The sequence below is a fragment of the Monodelphis domestica genome, chromosome 3 (genome assembly GCF_027887165.1).
Source record: "Monodelphis domestica isolate mMonDom1 chromosome 3, mMonDom1.pri, whole genome shotgun sequence".
NCBI classification, from domain to species: domain Eukaryota; kingdom Metazoa; phylum Chordata; class Mammalia; order Didelphimorphia; family Didelphidae; genus Monodelphis; species Monodelphis domestica.
In genome coordinates, this window is record NC_077229.1 from 324,488,157 (window position 1) to 324,509,096 (window position 20,940).

The 20,940-nt window shown below is 34.7% G+C and overlaps 1 protein-coding gene and 1 non-coding gene across 2 annotated transcripts in view; one reads left to right on the forward strand and one right to left on the reverse strand.

The window, feature by feature from the left end:
• RDH10 (retinol dehydrogenase 10) overlaps positions 1–20,940 on the forward strand; it is a 39,489-nt gene that overhangs the window by 8,396 nt on the left and 10,153 nt on the right. The window lies entirely within an intron of this gene.
• On the reverse strand, positions 13,482–13,585 carry LOC130458635 (U6 spliceosomal RNA). The gene has a single exon (XR_008918045.1). It is a non-coding gene; the product is annotated as a U6 spliceosomal RNA (small nuclear RNA).

A 20,940-nucleotide genomic window follows, 5' to 3' on the forward strand; every position in this document is an offset into this window, starting at 1 on the left:
TTTCATTATCTCTCATTTTTCTTTATGATTAGAGTTGGATGTGTGCATTGCAGGCATTCTGTTCCCAAGAAGAAGCTTATCTGGAGAAAAAGTCAAAGAAGGAAGCATTCTTGAACTCATACTAAAGATAACATTGGCCGAATAGCTTTTTCAAAGGGCTGGCCATGTAGAGATGATTACCCTGGGTATAGTGCTCAACAGCTCATTAAGCCGGATCTAGTGATAAAGTCTAGTAGACCACTAAACCCTGTGGTCAGATACTCAGGAATTCAGTATTCTCTCCATTTTTTTCTTCTATCTTAAATTTGCTTTCTAACTCACTCAGGACCTAATGTTTATGTGCTTTCCTGAATTAATATTTGATCATATGAATCTTTGTATTCATATCCTGTTAGGCATTTTGTCCAACTAACCATTTGTAATTTTACTTACTTATTTTAGTGCAGAACTTCCTTTTTTCTTTAAGATATGTTGTTGGGATTGTTTGGGGGAAATATTACTTAAATTTCTCATTTTATATTCCAAATTAAAATATAGGTCAGCAACTTGCATATTTGAGAATAATTCAGATAGAGATGCAAGCAAAAATAAGTTAATTTGAATGGTTAATGCACATAGTCTATTATGTAAAAGAAGTCAGATATGAAAAATATATATTTAACTTTTACTAATGATAATGTACCCCAAATGGGTTTTTTTGTTTTGTTTTTTAACAAGAAAGGAAGGATAATGCCCATAATGCTAGGTGACTTACAGTTAAGTTTAGGCTCCAAACTTGCATCTTACTAAAATTCCACTAGGGGGAGTGTAGTCAGGGTGAATTTGTATTTGCATACATTTCTTTCCATACACTTGCTTTCTTCCTATTAAACTGTCATTCATTCACTTTATCTTTTTGGTTACAAGTAGTTAAATATTCTAGTAGTATTTAAAAGAAAAAGTGAAGTTCCTTTCAGAAATAACCTAATTTCAGTGTTTTGCATCTAAAATTCAACACTATGTGTCTTGATTTTATTCAGCCTATGTTTAATTAATAATTTTTTATAAAAGATAGTAATGGCTACCAGTGAAATATTCAGTCCTGTTCAGAGGAAGTTCTCTTTCCCGATCCTTTTTACAATTTTCCATCTTTTAACTCATAGAGTTCCTTCTGGGATTATATTATGATATTAGAATAATTTGTTTATCATTTTAATGTTTGCATATATTTTTAATGTTTACATATATAATTTAATTGGATCCTCACAACAGCTTGGTGCAGCTAAGATCCCTAATTTTTAGATGAGGAAACTGAGCCTTAGAAAGCTAAAATGACTTTCCCATAGGCCTGTAGCTAGCCAGTAAGCATCTGAGGTGAGATTCAGCTGACCTGAATATGTCTTATACCCTGTCCATAATGCAAGACTGCTTCTTAACATGAATTGCCACAAAGAAATAGGCCACGAAGAAACAAAACTATCACTCTTTGCAAATGATATACTTAGAGAATAAACTAAAAAACTAATTGAAATAATTAGCAACTTTAGCAAAGTTACAAAACATAAAATAAGCTCACATAAATCATCAGCATTTCAACAGATTAATAACAAAGTTCAGCAGCAAGAGCTAGAAAGAGAAATTCCATCAAAAATAACTTTAGGCATAATAAATAAAATGCCTGGTGGTCTACCTGCCAAGACAAACCCAGGAACTATATGAACACAGTTACAAGCCACTTTGCCACAAAGTCAGATCTAAACGATTGGAAAAATGTTAATTGCTCATGGGTAGGCTGAGCCAATATAATAAAAATGACAATTCTACTGAACTAATTTACCTATTCAGTAGCCTCTGCATATTGGAATTTAGCAAATCAAGGAAGTAGAAAGTTAGGGTAGCTGAGGGGTCACTAATATATGTTGAAGTCCCCTACTTTGAGGACAAAAGTAGGATGAAGAAATTGCAGTCAAGGTATTGACCTCATTGAGGAAGGAAAGATACTTCAAATGGATAGATAATGGTTATGAGTACTTGGATTATGGATAAATTTAAATGGCAAGAACCTCAAAAGCAAAGTTGCTGATTGATTATGATAGAAGGAGATCCAGGAGGTGGCAATGGGGGTTAACAAAGATTATTCTGACTTCTTCACTATGTCTAATGGAGAAAAAGGATATGAGAGAAGGTATGCTCATTAACATTTATCAGCAACCTCTGCCTCTTTCTCTGAACAAAAGTTAGGTTGAAGGGATGGGGAGGCATTCATTTTGGGTTCATGTTTAAATGCTGGTGGCCTTTATCTCTTTGCCTTTTGGCAATTTCCCCTAATTACCCTCTTTTTTCCCTCAATATATAGAATGTAGCTAAATCTACCACAAAAAAAAAGGATCAAAAGAGGAAACAAAAGAACAACTTTCCCATTTTCCTTAGTATCAAACTTGGTGTCCTTAGTCTTGCCTGGACCTTAATCATGCTAGACTTTTGTGAGTTGAACCTCTTAACCCCCATAACAAGGAAAAAAAAAGAAGGAAGCGGAAAAGGAAAGGGAAAAGGGGGATACTTTAGAGGTCATCTAATATGACCCATGTCTGAGGGGAAATCCCTTCTACAACTCTTCCCCCTAAAGGGGTCTCAGGACTGTTTTCAATTCAGCTGTTGAAAGCCTATGTAAGTGCAGATAGGAATTAGATATATACCTTACCCATAATCAAGTAGCCTTGGAAAGTTACTTTTTGTCATCAATTTATTTAACACTTTTGTGATGTTCTCCTACAGGGTATAGAGTGGAGATTGTCAGATTTACTATGATATACTTTGCCAGCCCATTTAAAACCCCATAAAATTTTTTACCTTTTTGAAACAAGATCCTTCAGAGGCTTATATAACTTTAGTTCAATCTTTATAGGTTAGTTTTTCTAATGTCCTTTTAGAGAAACATGTTGTATAACTCTTTTTCCTTTTGTTTGTCTATAGTTCCAAAATATCTAGTTCATAACTTTTGAGAACTGCCTTCATGCGTGGCTTGAAAGCTTAAAACAGCACACTATTGGGGGTGGGGGAAAATTGAATATCCTCTCCTACCTAACATAAAACTTTCAACACTTTGCACCAAATGCTGCTAGAATGTTAAGAAGTGAAGAAAATTACTTGAGAAGCTTGCAGTTATGTTACAGAATGTGACACATCCTGTTAGCCCAATTGACAAGTCACTTATAATGAATTCACATTTGGAAACAAAACATTATTAAATTGTTGAGACTACTAAGAGAATAGAATGTAAAAACGTTGTAACTTTTACAGAACCATTTGAGGTATGTTATCAGAATTGCAGTGTCGGCAATGTTGTTTCTCTTCCATTTGTCACAAAGATTAAACCTTCAAATAATTTAGGATCCAAATAGTGAACTACCAACTTCTGAATATTAACATTATATAACTTAGTATCAGCTTTTCTTCAAATAAATGCTTGCATTACCATTTACATAAGCATATAGGTATTTTAAGATATTCAGTTTAAAACAAATGTCTCAGATTTTGCTACCTTGATTTGGTAATTAACATACTTCCCTGATTGAAAATTTTGAATGGGATCTTTCTGGTAGGTTGATTTTATATAGAAGAACTAAAGAAGCATGAGCTACTGGGCTATATTTTCAATTTTTCTTTACTAATTTTTAGATTCCTCAGTACTTAATGAACAGCATAACTTTTGTTCCAGAAGTTTTTAATTGATACTCTTTGGGTTTTCAGTCACCTTCATTTCCAAATATATGTCCCCAGAAAACCAATTTGTTTAAATAATAAAAGACAAAGTGGATGCATCATGAACAATTAAGAAAAAAAGCATTGCTATTAAAGAAATGTCTCTTCTCCCATGATCATTGGAATTGTTGCCAGAAAGGGTTAGGTGATTCTATTATAGCAGCTTCTAGGAATCTTTTTCTAAGGCCCCTCATAGCTACCAGTATTTTAAGCCAGGATAACAAAATGTGCCTATTCCCAAGGAAGGCCCTCCCATTTCCAAATGTCTAATATATTGCTACATAAAAGAAAAGAAAATTAGTAAAATAATTATTTTTCATTATAGTGTTTATTTCCGTTCCTATAGTTTCTCCATTGTTTTGTTTTGGGTTTGTTTGTTTTGTTTTGTTTTTGAGGGGAACCAGACCTGTGATTTGATAATAGGGATCTCCAGGAGAGAAGCTTGCTCTTAAGCAAGTCTACCCCTACATCAACAAGCATTTGTTTTAAGTCCTACTATGTGCTAGGGGCTATGCTAAGAGTATGACAGAACTGCCTCAGGCACTCAGAGGCTAAGTAATTTATGAGTCATATAACCAAGATATGTTAAAAACACAGGAACACTTCCCAGCTGTGTGACCCTGGGCAAGTCGCTTGACCCTCATTGCCTAGCCCTTACCACTCTTCTGCCTTGGAGCCAATACACAGTATTGACTCTAAGACGGAAGGTAAGGGTTTAAAAAAAAAAAACAGGATCTGGAAGTTGGAAATAGAAATTAGGCAGTCTGCAGGGGTAAATATTGAGCCACTGTCAGGAATTAATCAATAATCCTACATCAATCACTTATTTTGTGTCAGTTGTTGCAAAAAAAAATCTATGATAATGAGAGACTGAGGCACAAAGGTTCAAGTTTTATTTATTGGTAAGGCTCACAGTTATCAATAACAGAGGTCAGGAACCAAAGACCTCTGATGTAGTTAGAATAGCTCTTTTATATAGTTTAGTAGTTATACAAGGCCTAGAACTGCTTCCCCTTTGCCCTCAATAAGATTATGATTGGTTCTTAATTACACTATCTAGCCATTTGAGCATGAGTCTTCACCTATTATACTGACCAGAAAAAACAAATTAGACCAACATCCTTTTGTAAGAACCAACCCCACAGTGCCCTCCCAGACCAGAGACTTTCCAAGGCTCATGCTGTTATGAAGGTGACATAGACTCAGCCAATCTTTTCTAACATTCTCGAGAAGGTTCCTTATCTACCATTCTGTCTACAGATAAAGCCTACCTGGTATTAGACCTGAAGTCAAGTCAACTCATCCTCCATCTGTCTTTCTTCCTCAATTGGAATTTGGTTTCGTTCACTAAACAAGGGTTGGGCATTGGACCTGCATAGTAATATTCTAAGCCGTACAGCCTTAAAACTTGGTTATTACAATGATTACTATACATTTGGTTATTGTGATTGCTATTATGATTAACAAAACTCTTAACTATATCATTTTCATATAGTTGCTGTAATGCTAACAGAATGAAACAGTACCTGCCCTTCATGAAATTACAGTCCAGCAAGGGGAGATAAAGTTATATATAAAAGGATGTGTTTTACATATAAAAGGATTTTATACAAGAGATATTGTGAAACTAGGAAGGAGATAGAAATTGACATTATGAGTGATATGTGGAGGACCCACAAGTAAGGATCAAGGATGACACTGAGGTTGTAAGCCTAATAGAGTGCCAAGGGGTAAAGTGTTTTAAATGCCAAAAAGCAGCCTGTATATGATCCTCAGGTAATAGAAAACTACTGGAGTTTCTTCAAAAGGGAAGTGAAATTGGCAAACCTATACTTCAGAGAAATCCCTTTGTCATTTGTATGGAGAATGCATTGGAGTCCTAGAGGAGGTTTCTGAAGTGAAGCCAGTTAAAGTCCAGGAAAGAGGTGATAAGGGTCTATCCTGGGGTGTGGCTGTGAAGACAAACAGATATAAAAGATAATGTGGAGGTAAAAGCAAGATTTGGAAACTAGTTGGAAATGGGGAAAGTGAGGAACCAAGGATGACCCCAAAGTTGGAAATCTGGATGACTGGAAGAATGGTGTTGCCCTCTACAGAAGCAATAATGTTTGAACCAGGAATTTGAGAAATGCATACATCATGTAGTCTAATAGACATAATAGTCTGAATAGACATAAAGTCTAAAAGATGGTTGATGATACAAGACTAGAACTCAGGGGAGAGTTTAGGGTTCAATTCACGGATCCTAAAGTTATCAATACAGAGATCATTACAGCTATGTGAGCTAACAAGAATACTTAGAGAAGGGCCAGAAAAGAGATTTGGGATACTCTCCCAGATATAAGCAGGAGGCAAATGATGACATTAAAAAAAAGACTAAAAAATAAGTGAGTCAAGATGTAGGAGGAAGATGAGAGCGGTTATACAGAAACCCAGGGATGGTATACAGGAGGAGATGATGGTCAATACAGGAGAGGTAAAAGAAGATGAAGATTGATAGATCATTGGATTTGTCTTCTAAGAGATAATTGGTAATTTTGGAAAGAGCGGTTATAGTTGTGATAAAGTCAGAAGGAAGATTGCAAAGAGTTGAGAAGAAAATGAATGGAGGGGGTGGGGATAAACAGCTTTTCCTAGGAGATTCTAAAAGGCAAGAGAGATAAAGGATGAGACCTTGATGGAAAGAAAGGGCTAGAAAAGGTTTAGGGTTTTCATTTTATTTTTTAAGATAGAACTGATTTACAGGTGTTTGTAGTCAACAAGAGGAGGAACTAATAGCAGATACAAAAAAATGAAAGAAAGGGAGTGATTCTAGGGGCAATTTGCTAGAAAAGACTTGTGGGGACAGGTCAAGATTACATATTGAGGGATTGATCTGGTAAAGAAGGGCTGCTGGCCTTGTTATTAGAGGCTAGAGAAAAGGAGAGAATGGGGCAATATGCAAGGGGTTATGAGATGTAAAAAATGGAGAACTCTCAACAAATGGTCTCTTTTCTCAGGAAAGTACTTGAAAATATCCAGTTAATCCCCATCTAACATACATACTGCTATGTGATCCTGAGTAAATTACTTAACCTCCAAGTACCTGAGGCAGTTCTGTTAGACCCTTAACACCGTGCCTGGCACACAGTAGGACTTAAACCAAATTCTTATTTGAAGAACAATTTGTGTTCTGTCCACCTCCAGAGAAAGAACTGATAAATGGAAATAAGCAAGGCAGTTTTATATATATATATATACACATATACATATCTTTTTGTCAAAAGATACCTTGTCTAGTTAGTATGGGGAGGGGAAAGAGGGGGAGAGAAAAGAGAGGTGGAGATACCTGGGAATTTTAATGTAACCAACAAACAAATTAATTTAAATATATATATGTGTATATATGTATATATATATATATATATATTTAAATGAACAAAATCCAAATGATTGCCAAGGAAGATATGCAGGTCTGCTTGAGTAGAGTAAGTTTCTCTCATGGAGACCTTTGTATCAAATCACAGGTCTGCTCTCCAAAAAAGAAGAAAAAAGGTAATGGAAATTTCATGAACTGAAATGAACACTTTAATGAAAAAGAATTTTTTAGCTAATGTTTAGAAGGGCCTTCCTCAGAAATAGGCAAACGTTACACTGGCATAAATTAACTTTTAACTTACTAGTTGATTTCAATGTCACTTATTCTTTTGACTTTGAGTATAAAATTGAGTGCCTTCGAATACATTTTGATTTTGATTAGCATGGTTAATTTAGCAATGACTAAATGACAACTTTTAACATCACCAGAAAGTTTTCCTCATAAATTAGGCAATTATGTAATACTATAACCCTAAAAATCCAGTATCATACTGGAACTTATCACAGTCTAATTTTTTTTTAATTTTTATCTCCCATTTTATCTTCTTTCATTTTCTAGTTCTAATAGCAAGACATAGGTTCTGCCTTAGAGATAGTGGGTTCCATCTCTACTAGTCACCTAATTTTTCCTGCTTAAAGCCCTGGAATTTCTCTCCTCCTTTTCTTCCCAATGAAGGAGCTCTTATTGCCTCCCTCTACCTCTCAAGTCCCTGTAAGCCTCTACTGTAAGCAACTGAGTCGGTAATAGCTGAGATTTTCTATAAGAAAATGTCAAATGGGTCACTCTTGTTATCTCACTTTGCTAAGAATGAACTCTGGTTTTACAAAAATACAGTATGTATATTGCAGTATGATAAATTAGATAGGAAAAAGCAGTGACTCCTGTTGATAGGGAAGGGAAATTTTTAATTAAGCAATGAGTCCTAGGTTAGAAGAACCAGGTTATATAAATGCCCAGCACCAAAGTTGTTGGGTTTTTTAAGGGTTTATTTACTGTAGTAGGGCAGTATGATTTTCAGTTTATCCACTTGAAAAAAAGCTAAGCTTTTAATCTGTTACATAATGAAGTCATGAGGTATACTGATGATAATGCAGTACTAATTCCCAATAACTACTTATACTTTGTCTTATGAAATCAGCTTTATTTTCTTTTGCAAAAACCAAGTGTCACAGACCCACAGATTTCTAAAATATAGCAGTTGTGTCAGTAATCAGGCATATCCTAGAATATGTTTTAAGAGGATTATTCCCCCTAAAATGGAAATCATTTTGAGAATTTAAGTGTACCTTTTCTGTGTGGTAGAGAAGTGAAATCTTCTAATGCTGAAATAGATATTTTCAAGGACCTATCCCAAGAGTAAAATGAATTGGGCAGCACTCCAGGAGACTAAGCCTACAAAGAACTTGTAGGCTGGTGACTTAAAAACAAAACCTTTTACCTTCTGTCTTAGAATCAATATTGAGTTGGCATGAGCTAGGGAAGAAGAGACAATAAGGAAGAGTTAGGTCTACTAGTTAAAAAGAAACTGAAGCATAGAGGTACAAATAGCCCACAAACTTCCCCATCATTTCCAAAGTCTGTTCTTTCATTCTTTACTCCCAGGGTTGCCTACTGTGCCTTGCAATTCTTTCCCCCTTCAAAGTTATTGATGGTTGATTTTTATCTGATTTATCCCATGTATGTCTAGTACATGCTTTCCTATATATATTATTACAAGGGGAGGGGACAAGTTTTCCCAGTGTGTTCATTACTTGTTTATTCTCTTGATGTTTGGATAAGAATCAAGCATGTGGACTATTCCTTGGGTATCTCACAATCTTACCATGTGGCTGGCTAATCTTTTCTGATCCCTCAATCTTTTATACCACCTTTCTGGATGAATTCCTTATTTTTAGTGTGCTGCAGCCTGCTCAAGCCCTCCATGTATCATATTTCCCTTTGAATCATCTTCACTTTAATTTATAAGATGCTTAGTATTCTAGGACTTGTAACTATATAATATGACTAGAAGAATACTGTTAAAAAGGCACCCTTAGGAATTGTTAAGGACAGCATAATGTTTCTTCCGTGTGTGTGTGTGTGTGTGTGTGTGTGTGTGTGTGTGTGTGTGTGTGTGTGTGTGTGTGTGTGTATGAGAGAGAGAGAGAGAGAGAGAGAGAGAGAGAGAGAGAGAGATTGTGTTCCAATTAGGTATGGACTTTGGATCTTGCAGGACCCTAAGATGATGTATTGGCTTGGGGATATTTTTGAAATTTTTTAAAGTAACTTGAAAACTATAATAACCGTGTCCTCTCTTCTCCTTCTACCTTATCCTAAACCAGCCCATTTTTATGTGGTCTTCCAGATCAGCAATATTCCAGACTAAGCCTCTGGGCTCACTTGGATCCTCCTAAAAGGTACATGATGGGGCGCCCTTCAGATTAGTGTTCATTTGACTGCTTTTACTTGGTTGTAGTTTCCTTGGATAAACATAGAGCATCTTAGCCAAAAAGTAAGGCCTCCTTTTTAGAAACAAAGTAGCTAAGGAAAGAAGATCTTGATGAGAAAATTATCTGCAATTGAGATGAGATGAGATACTTGCTGTGGTTGAGGAACTCTCTTCTTTGTATCCATCATTCACACCATAGTAATATTTTAGAAGTTTAAGGTGGCCTTAAATGCTGCAATATTGCCACATTTCTGATTGGTAACTGATTAATATTGATCTTATTTCTTTTTACTGTGCTTTTTCTGTTTGGTTTTTTAAAAACTTATGAAAGTAATAGAGCATTGTGAACATAAGAAAGCAATACCATTATTTTACCAGACAGATTGGATTCATAATTTGCTACTGATTTGGAGACAAAGAAGAATAGGGAGCAACTTCTGTGGCTTGAATGAAGTAAGCATACATCCTATCTAAGATAAATGGTCTTTAAAGGAGCTTCAGTGTTTCTGCTTTTTGAAAACTTGATTAAAGTTCTCAAGAGTTCTGTCAAGTCCAGCCTTTAAAGTAAATAAAAAGTTAAAAGATCTGGTATTCTATTCTTGAGATATATGAAATGATTGAAAGGGAAGAGGAAATAAGATTTTGGAAATAGTGTTGAACATTAATAACTTTGACTGATAATAATTACTATGGACCTTGAAAAGAAAATTGATGAATAATTCTCAAATAATTCGTGGTTTTTTAAGTCTGTGGATTGAATCAACTATCTGATATGCCCTATCTCCTGATTATAAATAGATTGGGGACTCTTTTAGAAAAGTAACTTATCCTTCAATTTTAGTTGAGCTTGATGTACCATACTTAAACTTTTAGCATAAGAGAAAAACTAGCTACTAAACTAAAGAGTAGTAAGAACAACCATATAATCCATGAGCTTCTCGCCTGCAGGAAGGGACTATTTTTCCCCCTTATATAGCCAGAGAAATTTGAATTCTAATTAACATTATGATGAAAAGATAGAACTTACTTTTTAAGCCATTAAATAATCAATTACTGATTGCCAAATGCTGAAATTATCTTAATGGAATTGATACCTTATTAGGTCATTTAAAAAAATTTTCAAGTGCTGCCCTAAACTCTATTTGGTGTTAAATTTTCTCTATAACTCACTACTCTTATGTTTGAAGGTGAGAAGAGTCTCTGAATGTTTTTTGGGCATCATGCTGAAACCTATGGGACTCCTTTTCAAAATGTTGTAAAATGCATAAAATAAAATGCATAGGATTTCAAAGGAAACTAATTATATTGTCAATTCACAGCACCATTTACAGTGTATTAGTGTCCCTATATCCCTGTAGCCCCTTCAGCATTGACTATTACTATCTTTTCCCACCTTTGCCAGCTTGCTGGTTGTGAGGTTAAACTTAATAATTATCTGAATTTGTATTTCTTACTGCTACTTTTGAACAGTCCTTTGTATGAGATTATTGATAATCTTTTGAATTTTTTGTTATATTATTTTGTCTCATATTGGGAAGAGATTGAGCTTTAAATGTGAGGCTTGAATTGGAGCAATAGATGCACTAGTAGTATTGTGAAATTTTTGTAGTTCTGAGTCACCATTTGAGGTAATAACATCCCATCTTTGCTAGCAGCAGTCACTGTTTAATGAGCACTTATTTTTGCTGGATTATTAGTATTGCCATCATTCTAATTGTATTCTTTTAAAAGTCTAGATTCTTTTATTAGCTTTTTGGCTACAAGGTAACTATAGAAATGTTTTTGCATATATATATTAGATATTATCTACTTATGCAATTCAATTTTGAATCTCTAGCCACAGAGGAGGAAAAACTTGATGAAATTTGACTGTTGGACTTTCTCCCTACTTAAATAATAAAATATAAATAAATAAAAATAAGATAATAAAAAATAATAAATAATATAATGTGGCTTATATTATTTAAGGAAAAGATATCTTATACTGATCAAAGCATACTATCTTCCACGTTAGTTTATTTATGGTTTTATTTTGAGGTTTGGGTTTTATATGAATATTCTCTTACAACAATGACCAATATAGAAGTATATTTTGCATGATAATGCTTATAAAATCCAGATCAAATTGCATACCATCTCCAACATGGAGATGGGAAGGAGAGTTTGGATCTTATAATTTCAGAAAACGTATATTGAAAATTGTTATTACATGTAATTGGGAAAATAAAATATCTCTGAATAAAAAAGAAAAAAGGCATTTTGCCTCAATTCAGCTATAAGGTAAGATGACCTATCTCTAGATGCCTCAGTGGATGCCTAACCTTTTTTGTGTCTTAGATTCCTTTGGCAGACTGGTGAAACCTACCTAACTTTCTCAGAGTAATGTTTTTAAATGCACAAAATACAAAACATAGGATTACAAGGGAGACCAATTATATTGATCTGAAATAAAATGTTCACAGACCCCGGGTTAAGAATCCCTTCCTTAGAGAGCCACTTTCACTGTTGTTCATCTCAAAGGTCTTAGGAACATTTTTCACACTTGGGTTAGGCATTCTTTCTGTTGCTCTCTCTGGGTCCATTTAAATAATTCTTGATTGCTGTAATTCAGGGACACATCTCAAAATAGGTATTTGTTAAAATAAAAATATAATTGTATACAGTTGTAAAGATAAGGTTTGTATTTAGTTAACATTTAAAGATAACTTCATAGTTGAGAAAATAATTTTTCTGAATACTTCTATGAGTACAGTAAAATTTCAAGGTTTTGATAGCAAACTAAAATGTTAACATTTAATAATTATGGTCCTTTTTAAGTCATATTCTTTTTCTAGGTTTTCAATTCTGATTTCCCTTCCTCTTTGTTAAGCAATTCATTAATTTTTCACCTATTTCTAACATTTTCAACTTCGTTTATGGATGTATTTTATTTTGGCATATAATATACTTCTCAGAAAACTCCCCAATAAAATATATTCCTCCAAAACAGATAAACAAAATCTTCTAATTACCCAATTGTGATTAATAGCACATTTTACTTTCTACTTTTATAGTTTACCATAGTTAATAGAAAACCATAATGTATTCTTTTAACTTTGGTAGCAACCATCATATTGTATTTCTTTATGTTGTTTTGGCTAAGCATTTCCTTCTTTTGTCTCTACTTTCCTCATTCTTGTGTTTCTCTGAATTCTTCAAATTTACCATTTTTTATGATGCAATAATATTCCATTATATTCATATACTGTAGTTTGTTCAATTATTAGGCACATTTTCCACTTAATGATGCTGCTACAGATATTTTTTGTTCAAATGGTTCTTTTGTCATTCATCTCTGTAAACTGTTCTCTGTGTCAAAGGGAAATAATGAGTGGTGGGGAAGGAATGCTTGATTTGGAGATTTTGAGAACCTGGATTCACTTTCTGTTTTTCCACCTCCTTATGTTTGTCACAATGGGCACATCATTTAAACTCTGGGTTCCTTAGCATCCTCATTTGTAAAATGAAGAAATTGGACTAGATAACTTTTCAGGATCCTTTTATCTCTAAATCTATGCTCCATGAACAGTTTATTACTACTATGTGCAAATTTTTCATATGCTTTCTTTTTTTAAAAGTTATTTTTTGAATAGTGAACTTAATCATCAGCAAGCATCCAGTTTGTTTTCTAAAACATGAGCAGTCAATTAGTATGCTTTATAGATTGTTAAATATTTAATCTACCATGTTTTATTCCCTTTGTCAATTTGGGTCTGAAATGAAATCTCAAGGTTTTTAATTGATTTTCCCCCCTGATTATTAGTGACTTTAAATAATTTTGTATACATCTTTGCATTCTTCTTTTGAAAACTATGTCCTTTGACCATGGAAAATATTTTTTGGTCTTATATAAATGTCAGTTCTCTCTACTCTAGATTTTAGACTTTTATCAAAGATATTTAATGTGAAGTTCCTCAGTCCACAGAAAGCTCCATGTATGTTCATGTCATCCTTGCATAGGAATTTCACTAATCTTCTCTGTATGGTTCCAGTTTTATCCCATGTGCCACCAAAAACATTACCACAGTTCCGATATCTATCCTTACTGTCAAGACAACAAAATTATTCTATTTCAGAGTTAGGAAGCCAGCTAGAGGTTCAGCATAAAAAGTATCACTCCAATGTATTATCAGAATTAATCCTTAGAACTTGGTGCAGTAGAGTCATAAGGAAATAAAATTTATAATTAACTGATATTTTATTCATTTCAGCAATCATTAATCAATTTAAATGTGCATGTATTATGTACTTCCTATGTGATAAGCCTTGGGATTACAAAGAAATGAAAAAGACCCAGCTCTCAAAAGACCTTAACATTTTACTAGGCAGATAGGCCAACAAACACAATATCTTTGCATTTACATTTTCAAAATAACAAAATAATTTGAGAAGAGGGAGAGGACTAATAACTAAGGGGATGAGGAAAAGCTTCCCATAGGAAATAACACATGAGCTGAGCTTTAAGGGGGAAGCAAAGGGATTCTAAGAGATGGTTCAGAGGAAAAGCATTCCAGAAAAAAGACATATAGAAGAGACAGAATGTCAAGATGAGGAAATTGCAGGTCACTTTGTCAAGAATGTTGAGTGTGTTATAGAGAGTAATATGGAAATCTAGAAAAGTGGGCTAGACACTCCTCAATTAGGAAAAGGTAAAAGAAGAACAGGCAGTTTTCACAAGAAATCAAAGCTATCTAGAGTCATATATAAGAATGATCTAAATCATGAATGATTAGATTAGAGAAATACTAATTAAAACAACTCTGAGGGTACCACTTTATAACTACTTGACTGATTAAGATGACAGAGAAGGAAAATGACAAACACTAGAGGGGATATGAAAATATAGGGATACTAATACACTGTTGGTAGAGTTGTGAACCAGTCCAACCATTCTAGAATTATGCATACCCTTTGACCCAGCAATACCACTACTACTAGGTCTATATTTCAGAAAGATCAAAGACAAAGGAAAAGGACCTATAGATACAAAAATATTTATAGCAATTCTTTTTATGATGGCAAAGAATTGGAAATTGAAGGGATGCCCCTCAGTTGAGAAATGGCTAAATACTTTGTGATATATATATATATATATATGATTATAATGTAATACTATTGTACTGTAAGAAATAATGAGGGGGATAATTTTATTTCTTATTTGAATTTTTTTATTTAATTAATTAATTTAGAATATTTTTCCATGGTTACAAGAGTCATGTTCTTTCCCTCCTCTACCCTCTCCCTCCCCATCCCCCCATAGCCAATGAGCAATTCCACTGGGTTTTACATGTGTCATTGATCAAGACCTATTTTCATACTATTAATACTAGGGTGATCATTTAGAGTCTACACCCCAGTCATATCTCCATCAACCCATGTGATCAGGCAGTTTCTTCTGTTTCTACTTCCACAGTTCTTCCTCTGGATGTGGATAGTGTTTTTATAAGTCTCTCAGAATTGTCCTGGATCATTGCATTGCTGCTAGTAGAGAAGTCCATTACATTTGATTGTACCACAGTGTATCAGTCTCTGTGTATAATATTCTCCTGGTTCTGCTACCTTCACTCTGCATCAATTCCTGGAGGTTTGTTCCAGTTCACATGGAATTCCTCCAGTTCCGTATTCTATCACCAACATACCACAATTTGTTCAGCCATTCCCCATTTGAAAGGCATCCTGAGGTGTAAAGAGGAAAGAAAGAAAGAGGCAGACTAGAATCAGATTATTAAGGATGTGGGGATTTTCTTTTATTTATCCTGTAGACAATTGGTAGCCACTGGAGATTCTTGAACACAGGAGTGATATTATCATACCTGTGCTTAGAAAGTAGAAGGGATTATAAAATGGATTGTAAAGGGAAGAGACACAAAGTTCAACCAGAAAGCTATTATCCAGAGGATAGATGATCAGACTCTGAACTAGGGTGATCACTTGGTGAGGAAAGAAAAGGAAATGGATACATGAGGTATGGGTGAGGTAGCAGTAATAGTAATATGATTTGGCAACTTGTTAGGTCTGCGTGGGTGAGGAAGGGAGAAAAGTGGGAGATAACCTCAGTGAACATGGAGCCAATTAACAATCTCAGACAGAGGAGACCAAACTTTGGTGGAAGGAATGTTGGTTTAGTCAGGACATCTTTGAACACTGAAACCACATCTTAGAGGGATGAGGAAACTGGGCAATGGTCATAGAACTAGTAAGAGTCTTTTCTCATCTCTCAAACAGAGGCAATGTTTGTTACAGGGTTCTAATGAGAAGAAAGAGCTTTTCTAAAATTAAAAGTACTAAATATGTGAACTAATAACAATCATATTCCTGTGCTAGATTACCTTATCATTCATCACATTTATGATTAATAATCTATCTGCTTCTAAAATGAATTTGAGGCATCAGGATATTTTTTCCTATTCTTACCATAACCTCAATTATTTTTAGAATATCATGGGATTAAATTTGGATTCTTTCTCTAATTAGTAGATATCTGAATAATACGGAGTTAGAGCCCCCCCCCCCCCATGATGCCTTTTTAAATTTCTTTTTGTTTTTTAACTCAAAATTTTACAAAACCAAAAAAAAAATCTCTTATATGTTTTCTTTACTTTTCTTCCTATCTGAATAATAAATTCCGTCCACAAATGTTCTAGCTCCTCCCCATTCTCCCTACATCATGGAAAATATCATCCAGGAAACCAACATATTCATATAAATTAAGTCTTTCGTGTTTTCACTTTTCGGTTCACTTTCTGGAGGCAGCATTCACAGTTTATTCTTCTAGCATTAATTCTGTGGTTGTGTATAATGTTCTTTTAATTCTATTCATTTCACTGTTCATTATCTTGTGTGTTTTTTTCCCAAAGTTTTTTTAAAAATTAACCTGTTCATCATTTCTTATAGCACAATAGTATTCTAGAAATGATGCTTTTTAGAAGTGTTTTCTTGAATTAATCAAATGATTACAATGCAAATGCATTAAGAATGTTTCTCTTGTGAGAATTTGAATTTCTTCATTAATCTCCATTAATCTGATTATTAGAAATAAAAATGTGTATATGCTTCTGCCTCCATCGATAAATGTCATCAGTCTCAAATTTTCAAAAACCACATTTTGCAGATAACAGCATTTCTTTGCATTTTCATTTGTTTAGCTTTCAACTAATTTGTCCTGACACTGCAGCTGCAGTCCTCTTTGTGCTACAAAATCTTTCATTAAGATCACCAAGAATGAACTGGAGGATTTTGGGGAAGGGGAGGGAAGGAGCGCTAGACTGTTAAGAGTTAATTTGCCGTAAACCTGTAAGAACAGATTACTGGAGATGTGACATAGCTTATAATTGTTCATTTAGTTTCACTCATGTGTTTAAGAAGTCATTAACACTGTGCAAACATAGGTTACAACTACTATTGAAAGTTACTTATTGGGAAAGACAAGTTGCTTATGTTTTTTTTCTTTTTAAGAGGAAATGTTGATATTATGGCAAGTGCTCAGCATATTTCACAAAATGTGGGGGCATCTGGTAGAATTCTAGTGTCCATTTGCCCTCCTATTTATACATAACTTTGAGACTGAAAGACTGATTTAGAATTTGGCATTGTAGGCTCTTGATAAAAACTCTTCATTTCAGAATTCAACTTCTACAATTTGTACAATTTGGCTAAGGTTGAAATACACAATGCAATGACATGTATATCTCAATAGCCAAAATGATGTATTATAGACTATGTAGAAAGTATAAATGACCTTTAAGGGTCTGTCCAACTTTAAAGCCTTCCCTTTTATAAGTCCTTCTAGTTAGAATGTGACAAAGCTTTGTGCAATTCTCTAAAATTTGAAATCCCTGTGATCAGGGACTCCAGCCTTTTTCCTGATGTTCAGACCTACTTTGTATTTCCCTGAAGTCCTGTGATGGTTGCTGAGAGAGCGTACAAGTCTCTGCCAACTGAGCTCCCTGCTGGTAACCCCTGCCAGCTATGGAGGGGCTGGCCTAATGCCAGCAACCAGCTTAGAAGTCTGCCCAGGTAAGTCTGAGAGTCAGTAATAGACTACTGTCTTCTGTTTGGGCATCCACTGACTTAAATAGTCAATTCTTATCATCTGTGAATCAAAGCAAAACTTCTTTCAGGTGAACTATGTGGACTGGCAGAAATTCATCTGATTATTGTGTAACCTTTTTGTTTTCCACTTTGGCATCACAGCCCTAGATTTGTACATGAGCTTTTGGATTATGCATTTCAAATATTTGCCCTTATATTTTTCTCATGACTATTCTGGAACAAGTGAAAAGCTCTTAGAACCTTGGTTTGAACTGACTGGTGTCATAGCAACTGACACTTCACCCTTTGCTGATCCCTACCTCATTCTTGGTGTAATATTTGTGTGCATTAATAATGCATTATGAAGTGTCAGATTTCATTCTGCTGTCAAACTATGTCAACTGGTGAATACCTTGTACTAGTCTCAGAAGTCGTCTACCAAACAGCTGGGCACAAGAATAATTAGGAAGGTAAACTAGTATGTAAAGTCAAGCTACTTTTGAAAATCACTGAATGCAGTGCTTGCCATATAAAGACATGTAAAAATAAAAAGCACGTAACATCCTTTTTCTTATTTATGCTAAGGTTGATATTGACAAAAAAAATTATTTTAAAAATTTGCTCTTGTTCTTATGAATTTTAAGCCTTAGTTTATTTGTGAAAGCATGTACAACATAATTGATTCCTTCCATATAAACTGCTGAGGAAATGTTTAATGGGAACTCAGCACTCAGTCACATATTATATTATGCTACAATCTGAAACTTAAGCTAAGGTTTAAAAAGGAGACTTAAGTGGCAAGGATTTAAATGCTCTCATACTAGTCCTTGCTATTGGGTGTTCATTCATAGTGTAGTTTTGTGATGCCTACAAAATGACATTCTTTCTCAAGAAAAGCCTTCAACTGATTCGCCAAAGTATGTTTATCTTGGAGCTATAGAGAAAGCTATGGCAAATCTAGTCTTTTATTCACAGAAAGCCAAATTTATCCTTGATGGAGAACAGGAAAGGGAAATGCTAACCAAAAACAAGGTTTCCTTTTGAAAATGCTATTCGGTACAGTTTTTTTTGTTAGCTGTTAAAAGTAGGGCAGCTCACCAAGTAGGTATTCTGGTTTTATCCTCTAATTATACTATGTCCACAAGATGCCAGTACAACTAGTTGAAAGGCAAAAATCTCTATCAAACCAGGTTTTCCATGGATTTCTTGAAGTCAATTATTGTTAAGTTGGGGTTGGGGGGAAGGTATTTTTTCTTTCTTAATCAAATTGACCTAAAATTTTTGGCTCTTGTGACAAATGGTACATTTCCCAGAATGTCTGGCCCAGTTGCCACACTACACAGAAAGATACATAAACCAAATGCTAATCTCAGACAAATATAAAATCTACTTAAAGATGCCAACAGAAATGGGGAAGAAGTAACTTTTTTTTTTAAACCCTTACCTTCATCTTAGAACCAATGCAGTGTATTGGTTCCAAGGCAGAAGAGCAGTAAGCACTGGGCAATGGGGGTGAATTGATGCCCAGGGTCACAGCAAGGAAGTGTCTGAGGTCAGATTTGAACCCAAGACTTACTGCCTTTAGGTCTGACTCTCAAACCACTAAGCCCACCTAGCCGCCCCCTGGAAGAAGTTACCTTTATCACTATCAGAATCTGATAGCCAATGAAGCAAAAATACAGTTTAGTTAACCTTCTCCGTCAGATGTACAGGGGCAGAAATGGGGCCTAGGGATATGGAAGGTGATTTAATACCTATAGGCAAAAATATCTTCTAGGAGTATATGAAGCTTGTTAGAACAAAACCCACTTTGCATTTTTCTGAACAGAAAAGATTGGACACCTAGAATTGGGATATTAAATAGCAGTTTGAATTTTTGTTTGTAGCAGACATGATTCGGAATGTCAATTAACCGAGTAGCAAATGTTGAATTTTATATCATGTGAATTTCTCAGGAGTTAATGTTGATATGTGGATAATTTTCTCTTTAAATTACTACCAACATTTTGATGGATGCTCTTCTTTTCAAACTAGTCTTATAAAGAGAATAGGAACTGATAAAGGATTTGTTGTTAGTGACCTACTAGTTCTTTTGCAGTACTTTTAGAGAATATAAACAATTAGTCAAAACATGATTCCCATCTGAAGACCTGGAATCACACTAATACTTTTCCCAGTCAATTTTGAGAATGTATGCACTTTGTAACAATACAACCTTATTTTATTTATGCAACTGAGCATTCATTCTGAAGTTTAGTACTAAAGCTAGAAGACAGGTTTTAATGTCCTAAAATTTTAATGTCAAAATTTAGGGTTCATAAACCATTTCAGCAGAACAAAATAAAAATAATGATATGAATTACTTATCTCAGACACTCCTTGCCAGCACCCCACAAAAGGTCATCATTTCTGCAAACTATGTGTCTATGGGCCCACTATGGGCTTAACACTTCTAGTTGTGCTAGAAATACTAGGAAAATATATGGCACAGTTCATGCCCTTAAGTGAAAATATGATTGGGGAAGCAACTAATACTGGAACAAACCACACTACAACACTATAAGGAAGTCTGTGTATAATAAGTGCTAAACTGTATAGCAGAGTATCATATAGGAATTCAGAAAGAGGAGAATCAGTTATTCAGAGAAGACTTTATAGACAAGGTTGGGATTAAGAGTTTATAACAAGGGATTATTGTTGGGATTAAGTGAGAGAATATATCTATGAAATTTCTTTGAAAAGTTAAAACTATATAAATATAATACTAATTCCACTAATTTGTTTAGTTCTTTATAATTCATAAAGCAGTTTCACATAGTTATTTCATTTGGATCCTCATAGCAACCCTGTGAAGTAGGTAGGACAGGTGACATTCTTATTTTATAGATCAGGACACTGAGAGATGTGACTTGCCTGTGATCACATGCTAATAAGTTGATAAGCCCTCTCTAACAGGGGACTCCAGCTTGGGCTCCCACAGATCCTAGATTCCTCTGTGGGGGAAGGGAGGGGTGTCAGGTTTCTTATCTCAGCATAAGTATTCTCCCACCCTAAAGTAACTGGGGAAGTCTCTGAAACAAAGCTTCAGTACGGCTCATATCTAGGGTATCCCCAAAATGTGAGGAACAGGATCCCCTTTTGAAAACATTCAGTTTTAAAACATATTAGAAGGTGGAGATTTATTTCTTCTACTCTAGAAAATGCTTAACTTGTAAAGACTCACAGGGCTGCATTAACAAATACAGAAACCTATAACCTCTTGTGCTCAGCGTACTCTCCTGGCAGACAAAGACTGTGGCACATATTTCAGTTTCACATTCACCTTGGACCTGTATTGCCTCAG